The sequence below is a fragment of the Monodon monoceros genome, unplaced genomic scaffold (assembly GCF_005190385.1).
Source record: "Monodon monoceros isolate NGI ecotype Baffin Bay Population unplaced genomic scaffold, NGI_Narwhal_1 Super_Scaffold_2, whole genome shotgun sequence".
Classification (NCBI taxonomy): Eukaryota; Metazoa; Chordata; class Mammalia; order Artiodactyla; family Monodontidae; genus Monodon; species Monodon monoceros.
The window spans coordinates 87,015,303-87,042,917 of record NW_021703776.1 but is presented as its reverse complement, the minus strand read 5'-3'; the positions used below and the strand labels follow the sequence as shown (position 1 = coordinate 87,042,917).

Here is a 27,615-nt window from a genome sequence, read left to right as displayed (position 1 = left end):
GCAAGTCACGAACTCTGCAGACCTCAGTCTCCTCAAGGGTGAAAGGATGAAGGGTGGACTGGAGGAGCTCTGCTCTTTGTGGATTAGACGGGCTGCAGTACTCAGGAAAGGCTTCACAGAGAAGACTGGCTCTCAGAGGAGTTAATATTCGGATAACCAGCAAAAGAAAGGAGTGAGGACATCTCACTCTTGCTCAGGGAAAGAGCAAAGCCATTTGAGCAGAAACACACGAGTTGAATTCATGAGTGAGCGAGCATGTTCAAAAGCCTGGCTGGGAGGGTTTGGGGAAGTGGGTTGTATTGATTATGTCCTTGGATGTCCATTTCACACTCTATTCTTTGGAGTAGACAGTGGGGGTTAGGATTTTTTTATATAAATGATAGTTTGGGAAGATTGAGGGGACCAGCTAGTATGGAAATAAGTTTGGAGATTCTTGAAACCTGAATTAAAATGGTGATAATGAAACTACAGAGGAGAAGACAGTCAGTGAAGAATCGAGAAATATGCATTTATTTCCCCCAACATGTCTCATCTCCTCTGGTTAGTCTGTAGAGGTATCCCCTCTCAGATGCAACACTTAACTATGACCCCTGGGTCTAAGTACTGAGCTATTAATGACTCCTAAATCATTTGGGAGATTAATCTACAGGAAGGGCCAAGATCATTTTTTGTTGTAAGTATAAAATGACCTTGGGTTATTTTGCAAGTAGAGGTCTTTGCATTAATTGTATAACTGAATATAATTTTGTAAGTCTCACAAACCAACAATCAACTCCAGTTGACTTCACTAAAGGAGAAATCTCCATATTATTCTGAAAGAATATACATATTATACACTAAGCAAACTTAGGCCTGCCTCTGTCTTATAAAGATTCATTTCCTGCTTCTTACATTTTTCTTGAAATCCAGCTAAAAGCAAGAGGTTAGCTCAGAAAGAATGAGAAATTTCACCCTGAGGAAGCCCTGCAATGCAGAAAGCCTTGATGCTCCCAATCACCTTTCCCTTTTCTTTGACATGGGAAGGTTTACACCACTTGTGCACAACTTGAAACCTAGCTCTTGGGGTTTGATGCTTATCTAGAACGTCATACCACCCTAGTGGTCCTCAAGATGTAGTCCCCAGACCAGCAGCATCAGTGTCATATAGAAATTTATTAGAAATTGTGAAACTTTGGGGCCCCTTCCCACAACTACTGAATTAGACACAGGGGAAGGGGCCTGGCAATCTGTGTTTTACAAGTTCCCCTGATGATTCCAATGCTAAAGTTTGAGACTCACTGTGTTAAAGTAGTACAGCAGGTGCCCTCAGCAATAAAAATGGTTAGCAATAAGTAGAAGCTACAGGGAAAAAAACCAAGAATATACATATTATAAGACTTCTACAAATCTGAAAGTTACATTATGAAATTATCCTTACACAGAGAAAAAGTGTACTAATTTATCTCCCTCTTTAATACTTATATATATATATATATTTTTGGCAGTATGCGGGCCTCTCACTGTTGTGGCCTCTCCTGTTGCGGAGCACAGGCTCCAGATGCGCAGGCTCAGCGGCCATGGCTCACGGGCCCAGCCGCTCCGCGGCATGTGGGATCCTCCTGGACCGGGGCACAAACCCGTGTCCCCTGCATTGGCAGGCGGACTCTCAACCACTGCGTCACCAGGGAAGCCCAATACTTATATATTTTATAGCAATTTAAAGACCTTGAACTATCCTAATTACTCATTAATATAAATGATTTAAAAGAATAAATCCAAAATTAATTTTCTAGTAGCATTAACGAATTTGGCAAAGCAGATGTGCTTTAGCTGGGTACACAACATCCTCTTAACAGCTCTATGAACTAGAATGAGACAGCTGGAATCGAAGTCCAAGTCTACCAGAATGTATGACTGGTACATCATTTTCTTTTTTTCTTTCTTCCTTTCTTTCTTTCTTGGCTGCGTTGGGTCTTCATTGCTGCGTGCGGGCTTTCTCTACTTGCGGTGAGCGGGGGCTACTTTTCCTTGTGGTGTGCAGGCTTCTCACTGAGGTGGCTTCTCTTGTTGCGGGAGCATAGGCTCTAGGCACATGGGCTTCAGTAGCTGCAGCACACGGGCTCAGTAGTCGTGGCTTGCAGGCTCTGGAGTGCAGGCTCAGTAGTTGTGGCACACAGGCCTAGTTGCTCTGCGGCACGTGGGATCTTCCTGGACCAGGGCTCGAACCATGTCCCCTGCACTGGCAGGAGGATTCTTAACCACTGCACCACCAGGGAAGTCCCGACCCCATTCATTTTTCTATTCAACTTTGCTCTCATCTTACAAATGTTAGTTGCCTTGCTCTTTTCCCATCTCCCATTCCCTGCTTTATCTCAATCTTGATGCTTTGAAATGACAGTTTCAGGCCAAATAATAGAAGAATCTCTTCACATTATGGGTAGTAAACACTTGGAAAACATTATTTGCCGTGCTGGTACTGGGAATATAGGTTCAAGGAGTTTAGAGACATTATCAGATAATAGACTTAAAAGGGCCTCTGAAGGAAAGGAAAGGAAAAGAAGGCTTTAAGATAAAATTAAGTTCTAGAGGTTTTAAAAGTTTCAAGGTATGAACTCCAACAATGGTCCCTTCTTGCCATCATCAGAGACATTGGGGTCTAGAATTCAAATTTGACTAAGTGAGATATATCTTAGATTCTAATACTTATAATAGTCTAATGACTTGTATATCAAATAGTGTCCTCATTTTTTTGTTGAGAAGTTATCATTACAAGGGAAGATGGAAAAAGCAGAAGACTCCATGTGAGCAACTGAATGACAACTGGGAAGAAATTTATATTTATTATATACTAAGTGTATGTCAAATGCCACACATCTCTTTTTTAAGGTTTCAAACAAACCCATGAGGAGAGTGTTTTTTCTCTCCACTTATAGATGAGAAAATACAGGCTTGAGAGGTTAAGGAATTTGCCAAGCAGCGGATAGAAGTGGGAGAGTTGGAACTAGAATGCACATCTTAATCTAGCCTCTTGCTGCCCCTCCAAAGGGAAACACTCGAAAGAAGAAGGAAAGAAAGAAAAGGTTGTTCAGTTACCCAGTTACTTCATTCACTGTTGTTTGAACAGAAGCAATTGATGTCTTAAATCAATCTGATCAACTGCACAAAAACAGGCTGTTTGGATTTTTTTTAAAGATTTGATTGAAAACCAGTTGTTTCAGTGGCCATATGTAGACCTGGACTTAATAAATGACCACCTTTGAGTCCCCCAGCTGGAAGAGTACAAAAGAACCCGGAGGCAAATCAATGGCAATTTGCCACCCCAAACAAATTGCAGCATGTAAGCTCTGAAACTTGAATTACCCTTCAAGGATTAAAGTTCAGGACTGTGAAAAATTAAAAATGTTGCCTAGCCTCGGAAATAGCATATGAATCAAAAATATCATTACTAAGCTTAACTGCACTCCTAATCTTCTGCTTTCATGACATCCAAACTGTTTTGTTATTCCTAATGGACCAAATCCCCTTTCTGGTAATGTTCTGGAAATTCTATTTTTGTGGTAATTTAAAAAATCATATGGCATGTTCTTTATATTTGGTTTATGTAGGAGTTAAGACCACTTCAAACAAACTTTTCATTTTTATTCCGATGGCTATTTAATATTGTGTCATTCACTGCTTGAAATAAAAGTAGGTTAATCTGCAAAAATACACGAACACCCAAAAAGGACTGAATTGTATCTTTGAGAAATGATTTCTTTTTTCAAAGTCAGACATCAAAGGCTGCATATTGCAGAAAGTTTATTTTGAGAAGCTTCAGTCAAAACAGTTTGGAAACTATGAAATGAGTCATTTTTTCTTAAAGAAATGTAACTTTGTCTATTCCCACTGCATTTTTGGTTTGGTAGGAGACATCTTTATTCCACAGGATTTTAAAAGCATGTTTAAGATTCCATAGGTTTAGTATTACATCACTAATGGTTTCTAATGAGATCCAGGCAATAGCAAGAAAGGGAAAAAAGAACAGCACAAAAGCTGAATTCTACAACACCAAGTACCATGTAAAATGTGGAAAAGTCCATGCTTTACCTAAGGCTGAAGCCTTCTGGCAAAAAAAGGGGAAAAATTCACATTCTATCAACCAGACGTGGATGACAAGATACCTAGTGTTTGGCAATTTGGAGTCGGTTATCTCAGGGGCTGAATGTTTTACTTTTCATGCAGATATTTGCTGCCCTGTAAACAGTGAAACATGCAAATATCTAGGTACTGTGTTCATTCTATTGAGTGCTTAAGGCCTTAGTTACTTGTTTGATTTTGTCCTCACAAACACCTTTTATGTAAAAATTATGCAAATTTTTCTTTTGAGATTATGTCAGTGTATACATAGGAGGATAATGTGAAAAATAAATTTTCCCCAAGCCTTCAGCAACTCTGGCATTTCAAGGAACATAGATGAGGAGACAGTTCGGGTGGGTAGAATGATCCACAGAGGAGATTAGTTTATTTGGTGAAAGATAATGGGTAAATGAGATAAATGGAGACTGTAGAATTTTTGCTTAAGGGCTCCAAGTTAAAATTTCCAACCTATGGGTGGGTGCGATAATAACCACTAACACCAGTTAAAATCTTTTATAGTGTCAAAACTTTCACTGTCATGATCACATTTGATCCTTGTCACAAGCCTACTACATAGGAAGTTTTCTATAAATCTACCCGACAGTTTCATCTCAAGGCAGCTCAACAATTATTGACCTGAGTCCAGAGCTTCCATGTGTAAAGTACTGTACTAGTCACACTGGAGAGGGAGGGAAACAAAGGTAAATGAAGGCACAGTTTTTGCCTTCAAAGTACTTACAATCTTGTCAGGGAGATAGACACGACCAACTGTATCACAAAATAGAAAAAGCTGAGTATAAAAAATGCAATAAAACATACCTAATTCTCTTCAAATGAAGTAGCACAAGTTGCTTTAAGGTCTGGGGAGGATGTTTGAAAAAGTGATGGTAAGAGGCCCTGTTTTAGAAATTTGAAATACTTTTATACAAGGAGGTATCAAGGTCATAAATTATTTATAGTGTTAGCTTTCATTCATATGACAATTATCAAATACCTACAACATTCCAAGAGTATGCTAGTTAGTATTTTTCTTTTAAAAAATGATAACATTAAATTTTGTCAAATTTCTTATGAAAATCACCACATTATGACATTCAACTGAAGAATAAAATCTCCATCAGTCTACTAAATGTCTTGTTTGTACCATGCTGCGGAACAAGCTTGACAAGTGAACTGATCAACCTCGAGTCCTGTTTAGACACGTGATTCTAGAAATTCTAGAAAGTCTCTCTTCATTCCATTTACCCATTGTCATTCACCAGACAAATTGTCAGAACAAAGCAAGGAGGTATAACATTTTCCCACATACCTGGCAAACCTCTTTTTGGGCCCAGACATTAGCATAGTAAAAGAGAGCTATTGGCATCTCATTAAACAGAAAATTCTAAAAATGAACATTTCTGATTTCCCTTCAAAGTATAACTTCAACTTGGCAAGCAGTACTCTACCTAAAATAATCCAGAATTGCCCAAGGATGGGCACCATCTTGAGCAAGAATTTGGTGAAAAGTCACAAAGTTGTCAGTTGTTTTGTGATTTTAGTCTTAACTGTTTTGTTAATAGTTTAGGACTTTCCCCTATAATATAAGTGTCTGGCCAATAGGAGAATTTGGTGTGCTGTAGTTTACCCGTTTTTATAAGAATTATTTGCTAAATCTTTGAAGGAAACAAGGAAATGATGGAGGATGGATGGATGGATGGATGGATGGATAGACAGACAGACTGGGGTTATAATTATTGTTGTTTGAACTACAGATGTCATCTTTAGACATTACCTGACTCTCTACTATAAGACATAGGGAAATTTGTACACTTAACACTTTTTTTTAACTGTCCCTCCTTTCCCTATTTTAAAATAATATCATTATTATTTTTAGTTGTTAAGGTATAATTTTTAACCATAATACTGACAGCTGTTTAGCCTTAGTTTTGTATTTAAATTAATTATAAATGTAGTCTAAGATTAATGTAAAACAACATGTTACATTACTAGTCTTCTTTTAAATTTTTCAAAATAATGGGTATGCTCACATATATTTTAAAGTCAAAACTTCTACAGTTCTCCACCACCCCCTGCTTCTTCCTACCCCACCTTCCAGGAAAAAAATATTTGGCCAGTATTGCAAAGTAACACATAGAATTTTTTTTTTAATTGGGTAACTGTGGACATCTAGTGTTTACAGAGAATCTCATTTTAAATTATATTAATCACTAAAGGAGCAAGGTAGACCTTCAGATCATCTAAATATTTCTAATGGATAATACGGTCAAAAAGTCTTCTTCCAGTAACTGAGAAGATGATTCTTCTCTATACTATATACTACTTTCTATATGCTTTGTACTATATAACATTTCCTCCAATATTCTGTATATCCCATAATGGTAACTGAATAGGATCATCCAACATCTAGACTTTCACATATCTTTCAGCAGTCTTTTAGTCCCAGAAGTATTTTATCTGGAAGATTAAATGTGCTCTACCTATTTTTACTGTGACAGATTTCTCCTAGATTGTATTGCTCTTCTTTGCAAAAACAGAACTGAGGACTTCCCTGGTGGCACAGTGGTTAAGAATCCGCCTGCCAATGCAGGGGACACGGGTTTGAGTCCTGGTCCAGAAGATGCCACATGCCATGGAGCAACTAAGTCTGTGCACCACAACTACTAAGCCCACGTGCCACAACTACTGAAACCCGCGTGCCTAGAGCCCATGCTCCGCAGCAAGAGAAGCCACTGCAATGAGAAGCCCACACACCCTCACGCGCTGAAACTAGAGAGAGCCTGCAGGCAGCAATGAAGACCCAACACAGTCCAAAAAAACAGAACAATATTTTCCTGTGGAAACCAACAGACTTGGGAGTAAAATGGCTAAAAGGGCAGCTCTATTCATAGCTTTCAGATTACTGTCCATCTGCACAGTGTTGAAATCATCAGATCAGTCAGTTTAACCTTACTGTAGTGTAGAAAGACCACCCTTATCAGTATGGACTGAAGTTACACTTAGACTATGTCTTAGAAGTTTCTGGTTACCATATATACAGACATGGGCTCAATATTCCCTTTTTAGATCCAAATTCTCATGAAAATCAAACTGAACTGAGTAGAAGGGTGAAACATAAGCACATTAACAAAATTATAAGACCATGTCTGATTTTCACTAGATCCGTTATTTCAGTTCCTGTTCTCTTTTAGGGTATATTTTCTTGGCTATCTTAATCTTTTCTATAAAAGCATGTGTTTCATGTGTAGTCATCGTGGGGTTCTACAATGATTGTACACAATAGCTTCTTAGCTGTTTACTGAATTTTACAAAACTTGACAGAGATGGTTTCAACACTATTGGGCTGGGTTGAGGTTCTGAAGGTAAACACTTTTGTTAAGCAATCTGTAGTATCCCAAACACTAAGGGTGTGGATATCATTTGGGCCTCGTGACACCAGCTCAAAACAACACGTTTATAGTATTCACTATGTGCTAGACACAGTGCTAAGCAAAGAGAATAAAATTATAAACATGAAAGACATTGTCCCAGTTCTATTAAGTTTGCAGTCTGGTAGGGATATGAAAATCAAATATCACAATGCAGTGTGATAATCTTGCTCTAGAGGAAGAATCGGGCATTGTCATAGCACAGAAAGAGGTTATTAGCCAAACTTGAATCTGTTAAGCTTTCCTGAGGAAGTGACATCTAAGCTGAGACTTAAGGTAGCGGAGTGAGACGGCATAGAATGGCGTGGAGAATCCTCCTTAATTTCCCAGAGAGAGCCATTTATGCCTCAAATGTGTTCTCCATGCTAGGCCCTTGGTTCTTTCTCCTGGGCCTCATCTGGGGCCCTCCTCGCTCTGGTCAGATTCCTTGTCCTCAGCTCCTCTTTCTTTTAGCAACATCAGGAGAGCTCACAGAGGAGGGGGGGAAGAAGACATTTGTCTAGGATTTGGATCTGGATCTACTGCCTTTCCTTTCAAAGAAAGGCCCTCTTTAGAGTGGCCAGTTCAGATTTTCCTCAGTGATTGAACATGATAGAAATCTCTACCACATACCTCTGGCACCCAGTCTCCTGTTTTTCCCTCCTAAAGTTTTCCATTACAAATAAACAAAAATGTTGGCATGTGGACTACTGCCACTGGTTGACTGCTTGGTTTCGATCTTGGAGTGTGTCACAGACACCAACTTCGCACTGCATCCAGCAGCCTCCTGGAGCATGGCTGTGATCTGACCTGCTTCTGTGGTGACCCACAGAAGCTCTGGCACAGCAGCGGTGGATCATTCAGTTACATTTTCCAGAGAGGAGTGATAATTGCAAGATTTACTGAGTGGAGAAATATGACCCATTAGATTCAGCCTAAAAATAATTTTTGCTCTGAAAAAGAAAATCTAATTACTTTGCTCTTCACTACGAAAAACTGGGTTCATCTGGGTACAGAGACATGGAACCTTCCTCTGAAGTAGACCATACATTCCAAAATATCTCTGGCAGAGTCCGGGGTCTGCTTCTGATTAGATAATTGATATAAACCTCCCTCCAATAAACATTGACTCCTTCAAAAACAGAGGAACCCAAGAATAAAACGTATCTACGTTTTGAGTAGAAAGCCTTCTGTGACAATTAGTTATCAGAAAGCAGTTTACTTTTCCTTTTAACAACCAGCATTAAGACCTAAGAAGCAAAAAGTATGCTGGATGAAATTCTAGTTGAAACTTCAGATCAGTCTTGGATCTATTCTAGACAGTATCGGGTTTACTATTAACCTTAAGGTAGTACTTCCACATTTATGGTGTTCCATCCTTATCCCACAAAGCTAAATTCATTGCTAATTATAAGTAATATACTTATAATTATAAGTAATACTTATAAGTAATATAAGTATTTACTTATCTTCCAGTTGTGAGATAAGTAAATACTAGGGATATAACATAGCTAACATAGCTCTAGGCCCCCGGGCTTCAGTAGTTGTGGCGTGTGGGCTCAGTAGTTGTGGCTTGAGGGCTCTAGAGCACAGGCTCAGTAGTTGTGGCCCACGGGCTTAGTTGCTCTGTGGCATGTGGGATATTCCCGGACCAGGGCTCGAACCTGTGTCCCCTGCATTGGCAGGTGGATTCTTAACCACTGCCCCACCAGGGAAGTCCCAAGACCAAAATATTCTGAGGTGAAAACAATGCTTTACTTTCCACAATTTATATTTTATTAGCAACAAGAAATTATTGCGATATAAGTGGCCTACAACTCTGTATAAGTTTAAGGCATACAGCGCGATGGTTTCATTTACATATGTATATTGTGAAATGATTACCACAGTAGGTTCAGCTAACATCCATCTTCTCTTATAGATACAATAAAAAGAAAAGAAAGGGGCTTCCCTGGTGGTGCAGTGGTTGGGAGTCCGCCTGCCGATGCAGGGGACACGGGTTCGTGCCCCGGTCCAGGAAGATCCCACATGCCGCGGAGCGGCTAGGCCCGTGAGCCATGGCCGCTGGGCCTGCGCATCCGGAGCCTGTGCTCCGCAACGGGAGAGGCCACAGCAGTAAGAGACCCGCGTACCGCAAAGAAAAAAAAAGAAAGAAAAGAAAAGAAAGAAGAAAAGAATAAAGGGAAAAAAATTTTCTCCTTGTGATGAGAACTTATAGGATTTACTCTCTTAACATCCCTATATATCATACAGCAGCGTTAGCTATGTTATATCCCTAGTATTTACTTGTCTCACAACTGGAAGATAAGTAAATACTTATATTACTTATAAGTATTACTTATAATTATAAGTATATTACTTATAATTAGCAATGAATTTAGCTTTGTGGGATAAGGATGGAACACCATAAATGTGGAAGTACTACCTTAAGGTTAATAGTAAACCCGATACTGTCTAGAATAGATCCAAGACTGATCTGAAGTTTCAACTAGAATTTCATCCAGCATACTTTTTGCTTCTTAGGTCTTAATGCTGGTTGTTAAAAGGAAAAGTAAACTGCTTTCTGATAACTAATTGTCACAGAAGGCTTTCTACTCAAAACGTAGATACGTTTTATTCTTGGGTTCCTCTGTTTTTGAAGGAGTCAATGTTTATTGGAGGGAGGTTTATATCAATTATCTAATCAGAAGCAGACCCCGGACTCTGCCAGAGATATTTTGGAATGTATGGTCTACTTCAGAGGAAGGTTCCATGTCTCTGTACCTAGAGCCCGTGCTCCGCAAGAGAAGCCACCGCGATGAGAAGCCCGCACACCACAACGAAGAGTAGCCCCCACTCGCCGCAACTAGAGAAAGCCCGCACACAGCAAGGAAGACCCAAAGCAGCCAAAAATAAATAAATTTTTTTAAAAAGAATATTTTGGTCTTTACACTCAAGATAGCATAAGTACACCGTGAGAAAAAAAACAAAGCAAAACAATTCATGTAAGTGTGTGTGTGTGTCTTGCCTCCTTCTAAAAAAATTATGATCCATATATGTACAACTTGAAAACAGTTAACCAGGAAAAAGGGGAAAAGGGAAAACTCCTGTGGCTTCATTAAGATGAGGTTATAGCTCAATGGGTTGAAGGTTACCCTGAGGAAAAACATTGTTTGAAAATTCTAGTCTTGCTGCCACATACCTGTGACTTTTCAGGCAAATCTTATATGAGGAAATAAAAAACAATATCTTCTGTCTTAAAAGGTCTCTTAAATAATGAAGTGAGTAAGAGAACTCCTGCCTCACTTAGCTTTCTAAATAATTTGTGCCAACTGAGTTCTGCCTTCCCATATGGTTTTACCATTTAGTTTTTGTATACTTCATAAAATGAAAGAATAACTCTGTTCTGTCCTTAACAGGTTGGACTTTATGAAGATAATCTTTTAGAAGAAATGTAATTTTTAAAAAGAGCTCAGTTTGGGCTTCCCTGGTGGTACAGTGGTTAAGAATCCACCTGCCAATGCAGGGGACACGGGTCTGAGCCCTGGTCCGGGAAGATCCCACATGCCGTGGAGCAACTAAGCCCATGTGCCACAACTACTGAGCCTGCGCTCTAGACACCATGAGCCACAACTACTGAAGCCCTCATGCCTAGAGCCCCTGCTCCCGCAACAAGAGAAGCCACCACGAGAAGCCCGTGCACCACAACGAAGAGTAGCTCCCGCTTGCCACAACTAGAGAAAGCCCATGCGCAGCAACAAAGACCCAACACAGCCATAAATAAATAAATAAATAAATAAACAAATAAATAAATTTATTTGTTTATTTATTTATTTTTGCTGTACGCAGACCTCTCACTGTTGTGGTCTCTCCCGTTGCGGAGCACAGGCTCCAGACGCACAGGCTCAGCGGCCATGGCTCATGGGCCCAGCCGCTCCACGGCATGTGGGATCCTCCCGGACCGGTGCACGAACCCATGTCCCCTGCATCGGCAGGCAGACCCCCAACCACTGTGCCACCAGGGGAACCCCATAAATTTATTTTTTTTTTAAAAAAAAGCTCAGTTCCAGGTGAGTTTGCCCTGAAAAGTGTGGAGAAGTGCTCAATAAACAACACTCAGGTACTTCCCAGTAAGAAGGTCAGGTTCTAGAGGAAGACTGTGGTTGTTCTGAATTATTTCTTGTTTTAAAAAGTCCTTCCTACATGAATAAAGTCTGTGGGTTGTACCAATGTCGATTTCCTGGATTTTGATACTATACTGTAGTTATGTAAGATGTTACCATTGGGGAAAACTGAGTGAAGGGTTCTTAGGACCTCCCTGCACTATTTTTGTAACTTCCTGCTAATCTATAATTATCTCAAAATAGAAAGTTAAAAAATGAAAATAAATGTCAGTGGTCAAAAGAGCAAACAAAGAAAATTGTCCTTTCTAGCCAGGTACGCATCTGTTGAGACAACAACTGTTTGTTAAACGGAACCCTTCCTTTGACATAGTCCTGTAGGAGTCCTCCAGCAAACTTGTCTACCTTGTACTCCTCTAAAGGTACACTCTTGACAATTTTGACCCTACATAAGACTAGTGATAAAAAATGAAAATAAAAATAAAACTGAAACAATCACAATTCCCTAGCAAATGTAAACAGCACTTCACTGCTCTGGTTATAACATTAACATTCTCTACAACATATAATCCAACTCGTTGAATCCTGTTTCTACTCCTCTAACAGCCACTCTTTCAAAACAAAAAGTAAATGACTATTTTTAAAGCCAGGAAGAAAACAGATTTCGTCAGGGAAGTGTAAGGAAACTTAAGTTCATTGTTCTACCTTCTGACTCAGCAAAACCTCACCTACTAAAGCCATGGGATTGTCAATGAAATGTGACTTGCATTGGAACAACTGGAATTATATTCTCCTGTATTTGGCAGAAAACACTGATCATATGACTGCACAGTTCATTTCAAAGTGTCCTTACTCTCTAAATTTTACCCATTCATTTGGAGACTCCAAAAATCCTCCGAAATGCCAGTTCAGTCAAAGCAGCAACATAAACATAAATCTTCCAAACTCATTGATGTTGTATATACAAAACAGCCCACAGCTAGCTTAAACTGGCTGAATAGAGAGTTCAGGAATGGTTTTGTTGCTGCGAATATACACGTGATCTAAGAATGACATCCTAAATGGTTTTAAATATCTTGGAGTAGCTTTTCAAATGCAAACTAAATATAATTAATCAAGTTCCATTTTCCCTAGTATATGAAAATTACTAAGTGGAAAATGCAGGAACTCCAGTAATTTCCTTCAATAAGTGGCTGTTAACTGTGATAAACTGTGAGACTCTTAGACCAAAAGCGATGGCAGGATCCTCCTGTTCCGCAACCTCATCTAGCTGTGCTGGAAACACAACTGCAGATCTGACGTACACACATAACCAGATGCTGCTACATCGGACTTGAGAGAACATTTTGTTTTACTTTAAAACTCTACAGTTTATGTTTGTGCATATAAGCTTTTGCACTTTTCCAGAAAAATTAAATATTAGGACTGAAGGAAGATTGTCACTGGAAGGAAATTATCTATCTGAACAAAATTATCAAACCCTTAGCTATGCTGGGAGAAAACAGGCCAGCACTAGGCAAAACTAGTATGTTAGATTGGTCAAGAGAAGACTAGATGAATTCACAGCTGAATGGCCCTGGTTAGCACAACTGCAATTAAAAGACAGATTCTTAAGCAACTGATATTTCACAGAAGGAATATACTCCAATTACAGAGGTTTAAACAAATATTAATTGACTGTTTTTTAGAGGGAAGATAGTTTTTAAATGTTTTATTTGATAAAAAGTTCTTTTGAGAATGTCATATGTTAATCATATTAAGTATTCTATCTCTACTTGCATTCTTTCTACGCATTTGGTTCAAACACCAGATTTCTTTTTTTTTTAAACATGATATAATCTTTTTGAAAAATTAATTAATTAATTTATTTTTGGCTGCATTGGGTCTTTGTTGCTGCTCATGGACTTTCTCTAGTTGCGCTGAAAGGGGGCTACTCTTTCTTGCAGTGGATGGGCTTCTCACTGCAGTGGCTTCTCTTGTTGCGAAGCACGGACTCTAGGCGCGCGGGCTTCAGTAGTTGTGGCTCACGGGCTCTAGAGCTCAGGCTCAGTACTTGTGGTGCACAGGCTTAGCTGCTATACAGCATGTGGGATCTTCCTGGACCAGGGCTCAAACCCATGTCCCCTGGATTGGCAGGTGGATTCTTAACCACTGTGCCACCAGGGAAGCCCCAAACACCAGATTTTTCAATCCAACTAGTTCACTAAAGTTGTTCAGCCTAGTCAAAACCCTAGACACTGTCAGCTTCTAGAAGCTAAAATAAAACCCTGGACTGGGATCTCATAGTCCTAAACATTCCCTCAACCTTAAAAACCATAAAAAATGGTGATGACCCTGAAGGAGCTAGTGAAGATATCACAGCAGCTGACTTGAGGAACACTGCTGGTGATCATGAAGAGCCAGGAGAAGCTAGGAGAACCACAGAGTGGAATGCAGGGCTGGCCTTCTTGAAGGAGGGAGAGAAGGCAGGCAGGTAGGTAAGAAGAGTTTTATACTAGAGCGCAGTTCTAAGAAAGTCAGGCAAGACCCAGGGGAATCCTCAGAACAAAGCCATCCATCAGAGGAGTCCCACACCTCCCAGGAACAAGCCTGACATATCCCTGTCAAGCTCCATGGGACCTGTAGCTTCAGCGAGAACACAGATTTTAAAGTGCGGCTGCTGAGGCATTGGGCAATTACACTCCCAACAGTGGAAGAGCTGAGAGCCCATTTCATAGCCACTGCTGTGGACTCAACTTCACCTTTCATTATTCCTATACATTCACTGTCCACTATCACCAGGTCAGTACATTCTCCATAAAGTCTTACAATAATGTCTGTATTATTGCATTTTAATATAAATACCTCCACATGACATATTTTTTTCTCTGTCTTAATCCTACTTAATCTTCAAGGCCCAGTTGAAACCCCATCTCCTCCAAGAAATCTTACTAGATCATTACGACTTCCATTTAACCTCTCCTTCTCTGGCTGGGGTCTGACCTCTACTTTCTGTCATTTAACTACGTACCATTTTATCCTGTTCTCTGTGGTTTTACGTGTGATCATTTAGCTTTTATCCAGGTTCTAACAATCTCAGAGTCCCTGACTTTACCCTTCTCTATAATCTTCTTAGGGCTCACCACAGTGTGACAAGAAATATGGTTAATTGAAAATAAATATCATTCTTAGAAACACAGACAATTCTAAATGGAGATTTTAAATCTTATAAGTAAATCTCAGACACATCAAATTCCCTAACCCACCCACCTTATTCCCTAAAGAGGTCTCAAGTTGAAGCCTGCTGAAGCTGATTAGAATTACTATTTCCTTACAAAACAAGATGGCACCATTAACTAAGTATACTAAAGGACCAAGAGCAACCGTGAATAATGATTGATTCAGGTTGAGGGGATGCAGCTAGATACTGTTTTTGAGGGCCACTAAAGTTAGACCAGGTAGCTCACCAGGTCATCCTATACACGCCAGTGAAGGGTCAAAACTTGTGCTCAAAGTGCTCTCTCAGAATTTGGCAAGCAGTGAGGTGGGTCAGGAGAGTTGGGGCTTGGTCACTCTATTCACGTACTGGAGTTATACCCAGTTATAGATGATGATGAAGTCCAGTCAGAAAGATGGAGCATGAAGGGCTGGGCTAAGATTGCAAGTGAGAGTCAAGAGTCTAGTGAGTTCAAAACTCAGGAGGGAGAAGTCAGTTGAGGAAAGATCTTGGGTGGGAGCAGAAGCTGCTTCTCACTTTGTTTGCTTGTTTATTTTTTCCAATGCTAAACCTTTAAAGAATTATCATTCACTCAAACCCCCATTCATTCATTCATTTGTTCATATTCCTGAGCTTATTACAGGAGAATGCTAGGACTAGGGACACAGACATGAGCAAGGTGAAGTTCAAGTTTGCAGAAGACTGTGAAGTAAACATGTTATTAAACCTTGGTGAGCTAAGGGCTGAAAAGAAGGAACAGATATCATGCAGGAGTAAACATGGTCTCTAGAGCTTTGTGTGCTCCTAGTAAACAACCCCTCCACAAGCCTCCACTAAACTCTCAGTTGGATTGAAAAAGAAGCCCCAGAATTCTGCATGTTCCTGGAAAGAAACCCCTCCCTCCTTAACAACAGTCCCAGACTTACTATTATAGTCTGAATATGAGATCATCAGGACTGATTGTATCATGCCCTACATTCTTCAAGGCTCCCAAGACTTTCAGATCCTCCTACATTACCCATATTCCATGCCCAACTGGCTCTGTACATCTCCTTTTCTGATCCCCTATCATCCCCCTACCTGATTTCTCTAGAACTCAGGGTCAGTCATCAACCAAGACTCTACATTGAAAACTCTTTGATTATTCCCTCCAACTTCATGCTTCATATATCCCCTTACAATTTACAGTCCTTCTGACATCCATACCCTCGTATCACAGAGCCTGGAGGTGAAGGAGGTGTCCTCCTTACTCCTCTTTGCCATTTTTGCCTCATTTCCCCCTAAAAATACTACCCACTACCCCTCCTTGTTGTAGTCATCTACTGATTCCTGCATTACTCCCCTCTATTTCTAGAAGATTTTAGCTCCTGGTTGTAACTCTTTTCAATATGGTGCCTGCCATAATTCTCAGAAATTTCAAATTTCATGTATGTGATCCTTCTAATACCCTGGCCTCTTAGTTCCTTGAGCTCCTCTCCTCCAATGGTCTTTTCCTCCAACATATCTCAGTCTCCCACCTTCTTTCACAGATGACAGCCCCTGATTCATCACTCTAAACACTACTTTCCATTTAGCAGGCAGGCAGCTGAACCCAGCTGGAGGAAACTCACAGCTAAGCTGACTGGTTTTACTTAAAATTGATTACTACTAATGTTGAGTGGATCCTTAGTGCTACCTGGCAGTTCTACTATGTTTCCCAAGTCTAAACATCCTCTCTTCTATTAAAACCCCTCAAATCTCCTCTTCCTTTCTAATGCTTAGCTGATAAACTTGCTTACTATTTCACTGAAAAAATGGAGGTAATCAGATGGAAACTTCACAGGCTCCCACCACATTTCCCAATCTACCTATAGCTGAATCCAGATAGTCTACCTTTCCTCCTGCAGTGATGCCTTATTTGTCCATGTTCCTATCTAAGGCCAAACCTTCCACTTGCACTCTGGGTTCCACCTTTTTTCACCTACCCAAGAGCATTTTTCTAGCAACTGTTACTTCTCTTCTGCATCATCAATATTTCTTTCTCCACTGGATTATTTCCATCATCAAACATGCCTAAATATATCTCATCTTAAATTAAGAAAAGAGAATCTTTATTAAACTCACATGTCTCTTCAGTAACTATCCCAATCCTCTGCTCCTCTTTCAACAAAAATTCTGAAAAGAGTTGCCTCTGCTCACTGTTCCTACTTCTTTTCCTCCCATCCTCTCTTGAATCCATGCCGATCCGACTTTTTCTGCATTTTTTTTTCAGGGTCATCAATACTTCTACATTGCTAAATTCATTGATCAGTTCTCAGTCACTGTCCTACTTAGCCTATTAGTATTTGACACAATCACTTCCTCCCTTTGGAAGTTCTTCCTTCACTTGGCTTTTAGCACATCACACCCTCCTGGTTCTCTTTCTACTCCCATTAGCCATTCTTCTTATTCTCCTTGGATGGCTCCTGGTCTTCACTCTGATCTTTAATTGTCGGAGGACCACAGAAATTGTCCTAAGACTGTGTTCCTCTATCTAACTCACTGCCTTGATCTCATCTTGCTTCTTGGCATTAAATCTCATGCAAATGCTGATGACTCTCAAATACATATCTTCACCCAGGACCTCCTCCCTGAAACCCAGACTTGTATATCCAACTGCTTATTTAACAGTTCCAATCAGATGCATAACTGTTATGTCAAATTCAAAATGTTCAAAACCGAACTACTGATTTCCACCCTCACAACTCCTTCTACATCTTTCCTGAACTTGGTAAATGAAATTCCATTCTTCCAGTTTCTTAAACCAAAAACCTTAAGCTCATTTTGACTCCTTTTTTCCAGTGATTTGCTGGTAAACATGTAACAGCAGGTTCTCAGCTCTGAAGGGTGGGAGGTAGAGGAAGGTCCAACTTCTCTGTATAAATACTCCCATCATTATCCATTTCTAGCTACAAATGTCACATCATTGAATACTAAGTTGGTAGGAGATGTATAGTGGCTCTCCATTATGTAGTGTTTCCACCATAGAGACACGAAATATATAAATAACTTCAAGAGCATAGGTAATTGTAAAATGTAATAAGATAATTAGGAAATGATGAGTTTTTTAGTATTCGTTACTTTTATTTTAATATAACATTTAATTAGAAGTTTATATAATTAATTTGTTATATGGCTTGTATTTAATAACTGTCTTACAAAACTCCTAAAAATTTAGCATTGGCTCTCATGAGCTCTAATGAGCTGGCTCCAGAATACCACTGCCTGTTTCTCTTTCACTCTCAAATTCATTAGCAAATCCTGATGGCTCTACATTCAAAATAAATATCTAGAAGCTGATCGCTTTTCACTATCTCCATCACTGCCACTCTAGCTCAAGCCATCATTATCTTTCAGTTACATCAGCTTCCCCACTACCCCACTCTCCCCATGCCATTCTGTTCTCAACACAGGAGTCAGATGTAAACTCTAAGTCAGTTCACATCACTCTTTTGATTACAACTTTCTAATTGCTTCCTGTTTTATACAGAAAAAAATCCAAAGTTCAACAAATGATCTACAAGGCACTACCTGAAAGAATGGGGAAAAAAATGGAAGAAAGAAGAGGAATGGAAGAGAGGTAGAAGAAAGGAAGGAAAGGAAGAAAATAAATGATAGTGGTATGAACAGGTGGTGCTGTGAGAGCAGAGAGGTACATAACTTAGATAGGGGTGAGGTGAATTTTCCTGGAGGATGGAGCCCTTAAGTGGCACCTGGGATACACAAGTAATTGAGCCCCGATTTTGCATTCTGCTTGTTCAGTCATTCTGTGTAGTTCCAGATTTGGGAGAAGCAGAACTGGAGACTGCATTCTTTTCTTTAATAGAAAATAAAACAACTTTCTACTATACCAACCTAGATTGCTAAAGAGATAATCAGAAGAAGCAGGAGAGTAATGGTGGCATGCTACTTACCAGGAACACCGTCCTGTGACATTCCCAGTAACAGTCTGGTCTCAGAAAAATGGCTAATTGCAAATATTTGATAAGTGCTTAAAAGTTTTCCCCAAAGCTCCAAACCCTAGGGGAAGATAGAGTGTTCCCAGGCCAGACTAAAACCTTTTAACCTTAAGTCCCTTAAACATAAATATGTTGCCAAGATGCCGAGTGGATATTTAAATCATCCACTTCCTGTTTCAGTGCTATCTCTCTGTTTTGGAGAAGGACCAAAAATGTTTCATTCCTTTTGGCACTGTTTTCTTCATTTAAAAAGGATTTATACTTCAGGGGTTTTGACTCCAGAAAAAAAAAAAAAAAAAAAGGGAAAAGAGCACATATTTTGGATGTCAGATTCTGAATCTTTTGACCCTTTCAAACAAGAACGCACTACTCTGTAGCCAGTGGGGCGAGAGAATTAGATCAGGGATAGAACATGTCCAAATGGGTTTCTAAAATGACAAGCAAAGAGGGAAAATTGGCCCACCTACAATAACTTGTTTAGGAAACATTAAAAGTAGCCCATCCAAGAAGTAGATTTTTTGTAAATAGTTTTGTTTAAATGTAACTTAAGATAATCTATCTAAGCATTTCCATCGTGCCCAAGCTATCAGTCAATTAAACTTCGAATATGATGAAAACACATCCATGGCTAGTTTTATGAGGTTTTCATTAAAATGAATACGAGTAAATAGAAAGTTCTGAATGGTGTGTCTTAGACAGAAAGGTTCTTTGAAGGTTCTCAACCAGGACGAGTGTTGGAGAGGAATGGGCAGGGATAATTTCAGAACGTCCTGAGTAGCAGAACAATCCACATTATCAGCCTGTGTAGTTTGAAAAAACTCTCCAGCCAATTCTGATTGTACTTGGCAACCCCTCTCCCCAGTTATGAGTCCCCAGGGAGACAGGATAATATCAGAAGTATTAATAGTGTCCGTGAACATTCCTGTCTTCAATTAACTGAATTCAATTCAGCATTTGTTGATCCTTTACTTTGGGCTTGAAGTTGTGATTTGCAGTGGAATTGAGGGTAGGATAGACAAAGATCAATGAAAATTGTTCCTGCCTGATGGTGAAGTAGAGAGAAAAGAACAGTAAACTCTTTTGGTCAGATATAATACACAGTGGTTTAAGTCGTGGGAAACTTCTCCTTCCACTCTGGGGCAAGAAGGAGGTGGCGGTATAGGAGTTGAACTTTGGATTATGGATTGACTTTCAATCAGTAGACAGCAAATGGAAAACCACCCAAGGACCAAGGAAACATTCTTCTTAGCTGATGGCTTGTGTTGATAGACAGGTTCCTGAAGAATTCTGTATGTAATCTGGGTGGTTAGTCATTCCTCTTTGGCCCAGGAGCTGCCAGAAGGCTTGCCCGCACACAGCTAGCAACGGCACTGTCAGCTGAAGGGGGATAGGAGGTACTCTCAGACAGAATGCAAAGGCTGAGAACAGAATGAAGGCCTGAGCCTCACAGATAAACTGGCTTTCATTAAACTGCTACTCAATTCAAAAACTGGCACACACTTGAGTGCAGGGAAAGAGAAGGCCTTCTGCCACCACAAAGAGGAACAAGAATGAAGAAGTCAGTGGTTTGGTCCTCTCAATGGCCAATTCAATGCTTGCAGACTGTAGCTCTCACCCCATGGAGCCATTGCAGGGTGCACAGTTTTGACCCACAGTGCTGGACAAGAATATACTGACTACTGGAAAAACAACATGCAAATATCCTACCAATAGTGTGTTCATAGTACATATTCTTATAAATAAATCATGGTATAATTACAACCAACTGGAGACAAGGAGAACAGACCCTCACTAGGCATAACCTGGCAGTTCAAGGATGTATCAGAAACTGGAAAAATCTAGAAAACACTGGTTAAGACAGCTGAGGATAACCCATTGGATGATTTGCCATCTCCAACCATTTGATTCACTTCATAAGGGCAGGATCTGTCTGTTTGCTGAAAATGCAGGATTAGGCCAATTGAGTTGATTATATAGCAGTTGGCAATTAGTCACAATATGTTCACTTTTAGTAAGCATTTCTGATTCTTAAGTTTATGCTACTTCTGAGAATAATATTAATCAATTTAAATACTTTTATAAAAATTCCATATCTGCTAAGTGTTTTGGTGACCTTACTATGTCTTTAAGCTATCCAAGATTCCTTTTAAAAGTTTATAGCTTTGGTTTTCTAAATATTGTCAAGAGATGGGGAAAAATCTTTAAACTTAAGGGTGTTCTTGTGGAATTTGGCTCCCATGTCCCATTTCTGTCTGTATAGCTTAATTTTTTTCTAGCAATGAAAATATGTTCTCATCACCTCTACAATACAAAGCAAGATGTTGGCTCACAGCCTCTTGCAATTGTGAGTAAGCTGTCAAGGCATTAGTATTTTCATGGCTCCAAAGTTGATTTGAGGGAATTTTAATCTTATTGTCTTTGTTTTCCAATGTGACTACCCTAAAACTCTCTTTTCATGTTGGAAAATAAACAATGACAGACATGACTAAAACTGACAGTCAAAATATAGACAACTGTACCATGCTGAATGTACACTTTGCTCTAGATGAAGTGTTGTTCTCATAGAAAAGACATGAGCTGAAAGTAACATATATCAGCTTGGTAAAAAAAAAAATCATGGCTATAAGAGGAGGGAACTAATATTTATTGAACCTCTACAGGCTCTGTGCTACGTTATTTATATTATTTCATTTAGTTCTCATAACTCCCAGCCCTGCTTTTTTACAGATGAGTAAATGAAAGCTTGAAAGGGTTCAAAATTTTACCTATAGGTTTTACAGCTAGTATAGGCCCCATGCCTTTTGTACTACACCAGGTTCTCTCTTGTCTGTCAATTCTAGTCTATCAGCTTCAGCTGCCTAGAATACTGCATTGAAAAGAATTCTGAAGCCATGAGAAAGAATGCTAGGTTTAATTAGCAATGTCAGTCAAAGGCCAGGAGCAAGATTGGTATCAGGTGTACTACTTGCACCCTGAATATTATACATATATTGTATTGTTAATTTTAGCTTGAAAGTAAGGGCTTGAGGAATATATTATCCTCATGGATTTTAGCCTTAATATCATTTCCTTAGTAAACACAGATGTTCTATAAGTTAGTCTTTCCCATAGTTGTACTATTTTCTTACCATCCTAAACTCTTTAAGTACTTTTTTTTCATCCCTTGGGAATGAGTCTTTAATCACTTATTTTCAAAGAGTTTGCTCAGAGTTATGACCAATGTTCCACTGTTGAAATTTTATATTTAAATACTTCAGTGTATACAGTGTAATCTATACATGTGTGTGGAAGTTAACTCTAACCTGTACCCTAGGAACTGTTGTTTGTTAGTATATGAATGACCCTAGTCAGGAGTATACACACCAGAAAGTATATAAGACTGATGTTTTAAATACCACTATCTAAATTCATACCTAAAGGCCTGTAAATTAGCATAAAGGAAGTATTGAATAAACATAGTTTTTCATTTGGCAAATGAGTGGGTGTTCAATACACGTGATTGGGTTGTGTAGAAAGGCTTATACAGGGATCTCATCCTAGTGTGTACAGGTATTAGGAATCTGGCAAGCCCTGCATTTGCAGAAGTGCCATAAATTTAGGATTCTGTTCAGGCTTGTGCCCATTTAAAAATCTGGGCCTGGCTAGAAAGGAAACTGAACCTGTCATCAGAATGTTGTAACATTTGCCAGGGAGTAAACCTTTTGTATAAGGTGCTTGTCAGAGCAACTAAGAGGACAGAAAGAGAACTTCTCCAAGTCTGCAGAACAGATTCTGTAATTGTTTTTATGCCTACTGTCTAATGAATGTTTGCATGTGTGCAGAATTTAGTCTCTGAGACTTGTTTCCATTGTAACATACCTGGTTATCTGGGAGGTTATCTGGGAGCAAGCAGTGCCTACATCTAATAATTGGAGACTACTGACATTAACTATAAAGAGCCAGGCAAATTAACTTAGGTTTTTTTACAACAACCAGTTATTGTGGCAAGTCCAGTAGAGACCTCTTCCTCCTTCTCTCACCTCCTCACCCGCCAGTATTCCAGAGTTATTCACCAGGATGAAGGACGGGAAGTTGTTCAAGAGCCTCAGCCATACAACTCTAAGCCACTAGACTCTATCCTGGGAGTAGAGGTGGGAGCAGAGCTTTGAATCAGATAAGATATGAGATTTAAATTTTAAAATAAACATTTATCTTTCTTGAGTTTGGATGCTGGGCAGAGATGTATTTAAGGGACCCCTTTACTCTGTGATAAAAGAAAGTTTGAAACAGAACAGTTAGGGGTACTAGTAGAAAAAAACATAAAACCATGTTGTCTTTATACCCGCAATGATTTGAGACCTTTTAATAAACCAAGTCATTCTATCATGAAAAGAATTTTGTATAGTTGGGCTAATGCTTTAATGTACGTACAATTTAACGTCTCCAGATTTCATATTCCTCATAATCCTCTAGGTGCAAGATTTATATTTCTCCCTTTAGGAGAATCACCTCTGTTTAAGAGGTTGAGCATGGAAAAACAGAAATAAAGAGTAGGGACTAGCTCTTCTAACCATCACGACTGTTCTCTACCTGCACACAAACACAGAATGTTGCCATTCTAAGCTATCTTCCTCCCATCATAGCTATCTCAGAGGAGGCACAAATTTCCTTTTAAAATATATTCAAGGCTAAATCTCCAATAGGTTAATTTAATTTTACTCAATTAATAATGCAGACTGAATGAAGAAATAGGTGAAAATTTGAAAGTTAAAAAAAAGTGACAATGATTATTAAGATATTCCAAAGCATTCAGTTTCATCTATCAGATCTACTGTTTGGGAGCCAGTAGAGGGAATTCAAAGACAAAGAGGTTAGCCTGGACTGAAGGTGTGACAGATTTCACTGCTAACATGACAGAAAAACTATAACAAAGCTCCTGGAGAAAGTCAAGAACTAGGAAGATGGTGCTCCATCTATGAACAGGAATAGGAATACTCTACCCATGGTAACCTACTAATGGGGAAGCAATCTATCAGCAAGAGGCAAACCCTGGACTGAAAGGGGGAAGACCCCTTTCTGTGCGAAGGAATGGGATCCAAACCTGAATTACCTGCTTAAAACTTCCAGCCAAGAAACTGAAGTGAAACATGATCTAAAACCAGTGAAACTGACAGGGACCAGTGAAGGCAAATGGGAAACTACCCCATGCAGATGCCTCCATTATCCAGTCAATGCCCTAAAACTTCTCACAATGCTGGAGCTGTGCTTACAATTACCAGGAGGAGATTGTGAAAGTCTTCTTTGGATAAACTTGTTCAAGAGAAACATCTAGGGCTTCCCTGGTGGCGCAGTGCTTGAGAATCTGCCTGCTAATGCAGGGGACACGGGTTCGAGCCCTGGTCTGGGAGGGTCCCACATGCCGCGGAGCAACTAGGCCCGTGAGACACAATTACTGAGCCTGCGCGTCTGGAGCCTGTGCTCCGCAACAAGAGAGGCCGCGATAGTGAGAGGCCTGTGCTCCGCGATGAAGAGTGGCCCCGGCTTGCCACAACTAGAGAAAGCCCTCACACAGAAACGAAGATGCAACACAGCAAAAATAAATAAATAAATTAATAAACTCCTACCCCCAACATGTGCTTTAAAAAAAAAGATCTAGAGATATTGGCATTTGATGATTGCCCATTGAAAAAAACTGGTCCATTATCTGCCAGTGGGCCCATCAGTCCCCCTGTACTCAGAGCTTCCAATCAGTTTTTTATTGTCTCACTCCTATATATGGACAGCCAGCCAAGGATCACCAGTATTTTTAGGAAAGAATTAAAGACAGAGACCAGCACAAACAACAAAAAAATAGGAACACAGAGGAAACACAGATGAGACAGGAACAGAAAAGCACTTAAAAGTATAAATGATATTTCCAAGGAGATAGAAGAACTAGCGTATCTCTGAAAAAAGATCAGGATGTTATAGAAAGGAACATCCAAAACAACAACAAAAGAACTCTTGGAAATTCACAAAGTATCATGGTTAAAAACAAGGAATATAAAGCCAAAATTAAGGAAGCCTCCCAGATATTAGAATAAGATACAGAGAAGTAGAAAATATTTGGGAAAATATAAAATCAGAGGATCAGTGTAAGATATCCAGGAGAGACAGAGAGAACATGGAAAATGATGAGAAGGAAATTATCACCAAAATGATATAAGAAAATTTCCCAAAGCTAAAAGATGTGTTTTCTAGATTGAACAGGCCCACTAAGTAGTCAACAGAATAAATAAAAATCCAAATAATACCAGGGCACACTGGCATAAAATTTCAGAATATTAAAGATAAAAAGAAAATCTTAAATACTTCCACAGAGGAAATAAATCAGGCAACATACAAATATTCGGGATTCAAAATGGCATCAGATGTAAAAAATCAATATTGGAATCTAGAAGATAATGCAGGCACACTGTGAGAAGTTTTAGGGAAAATGATTTCCAGCCTAGAATTCTATGTCCAGTCAAATAATCAACCAAGTATGAGATAAATGAAAGACACTAAAAAATTTTTGTCTCTTCTGCATCCATGTTCAGGAAGATCCTAGATGATCTTCTTCATCAAAATAGGGGTATAAAGAAAGAGGAAGAATGGGATGTAGGAAACAGGATTCAAATTTCAACCCACATGCAAAGGAAATTCCTTTCAATCCTAGGAAGGAAATTCCTAAGGTGACTGTGAAGTGAAGATTTAGAACAGCTAGCTGTGCAACAAACCTAGAAAATTCCAAGCAGTTTCCAAGAAGGATGCCTTTAAAGGAAAAAAACCTGACAAATTACCTGATGTATCTGACTGTATTGAAAAGAGTTTGATGTTTGCTTTAATGATAGAAAACTAATCAGGTGAAAGAAATAGAGTAACTATTAAATTATGAGGAGTGGGGGAAGAAAGGTACTAGTATATGAAATAGAAAGTAATCATAGTATATACCATCAGCTAAGAGCAATATTTATATAACAATAATATTGGAAACATGGGGAATATGATGTCTACTTCTGTAGTTTCTCTTGTGTCTCATAGATCTATTTGTTTATTCTTACACCAATACCAAACTGTTTTGATTATGGTGGCTTTATTAATGTTAGACATTACTTGTTAACCTTCTACTATAGGAGATAAGGAGATAACTAACCTGCAGGTTAGTTACATTTTCAAATAATAGGTGCAATATATCTTATATAATAAATACACCACATAGGGTCTAAAAATTCTGGAAACCCAAGGAAAATAATGTATATACTGTGCTTTCTTAAGATTAATAATTGGACCCATTACTTTAAATTTAGAGATACTTCACTTGAAATGTTGTCTGAAGCTTGAAGAACAAAAACATATTGAGCAAATTACTTTAAAATGTACCTAATTTATTATTTAAAATTAAGTTTGTCCTAAGTTTTCAGAATTTTCAAACATCCTATATATCATCAATAATAACAAATATAATGGATTTATCTCATACATCAAATGATAAAAATCTCTGACTATATTAGACATTTATCTGTATGCTATTTATGAAAGATCCACTTTAAAATAATTACACAGGAATATTGAAAAATGAAAGGTTTAAAACATGTAATAAGTGAATAACCATAGAAAGAAAGACATCATAGCAATATTAATAGCAGGCAAAATAGAATTTAAGGTGAATTAATGAAAGGAATACTCCATCAGGAAGATTTAAAAATTATGAATGTATGTGTATCAAATAACACAGCCTTAAAACATATCAACAATAACAATGACAAATTTTACAAGTAGAAGTAGACAAATTCACAATCACAGCTCTCTTGGTAATTAATAGATTAAGAAACTTTAAAAAATTAATAAGATATAAGATAGTTGAAAAATACAGTTAAACTCAATCAAAAAAGCTTTAAGCATATGAGAAGTGTTAGAGTGTTCATTTTTGCTTCATTAGATAATCTAGCATAAAAGCACCCAGTTTTTAAAAAAATCAAAACATTTGTGCTAATCTATTGACACAAAGTTAACTAACCAGCAACATTTTCACTCTCACTGTCTAGAATTTTCAAATCCTCTTTTTGTGTATAATTATTAAAGTGCTCTGCAATTTACCAAATTAATGTTTTTTTAATAGCTCTGACTTTCTGTACCATTTAAATAGGATATATGCCTCTTTAGTTTAACTAATTCTACTCATTTTCATCAATTCTCTTGTGTTCTATTTTTTTTCCCAGTCCTCTAATCATTTTCATCCTTTGGCCCTTTCCTATCAGATGCTGAAAGCTTTACAAATATTTATGACCCGTCCCTTGTCTTTCCTGATGAAGAAAAACACATATACACCATTTCCATCTATTCACCAGCTATTCCCTCTGTGTGCAAACTGGAATGACTTTGCCTGATCACTGTGATGGTATTTGCTACCAAGTCTTTTATAAATACTAAATGGTGCATTTTTTCACGTTGTGCCCCAAGTGAAGCAGGTTCTCTTTATATACCAGAAGGCCAATCCAAATGATGCATGTTTGCTTTATCAACCTCTGTAAAAGTCTAGTGGTAATTTATATTGATTACATAATAAGAAACTCCATCCCTGGTACAACATGTTCTTTCAGCTGCAGAGCCACACCTGTAGAAATGCTAACTCACATCTGGCTCCATAAATCTCTTCTTTCTGATCCTCTGGAGAGATACTTTTATGTAAACTATATAGCTACATGTGGAACAGGAAAGACCAAAGCAGATGGCTAAACCCAGTAACCATTTCCACCCCATGGCTTGAGCTCTTACTCTCTTCCTTGATTTTTGATGTCTTCCTATTTGAGAAGTCAGTTCAATCATTCCTTTTATGGAAG

The 27,615-nt window shown here is 38.8% G+C and overlaps 1 protein-coding gene across 8 annotated transcripts in view; it reads right to left on the bottom strand.

Annotated features, from left to right (window-relative positions):
* The window catches only part of CALD1 (caldesmon 1), a 181,264-nt gene that overhangs the window by 135,170 nt on the left and 18,479 nt on the right, over positions 1-27,615 (bottom strand). Inside the window, exon 1 of one of the 8 annotated variants that reach the window (XM_029233572.1) lies at positions 18,731-18,753. The exons of the other annotated variants lie outside the window; for them this stretch is intronic. The gene's annotated coding sequence lies outside the window, so the exon portion shown is untranslated. Of the gene's footprint in view, positions 1-18,730; positions 18,754-27,615 lie in introns of those variants that run through there. 8 annotated transcript variants of the gene reach the window in all.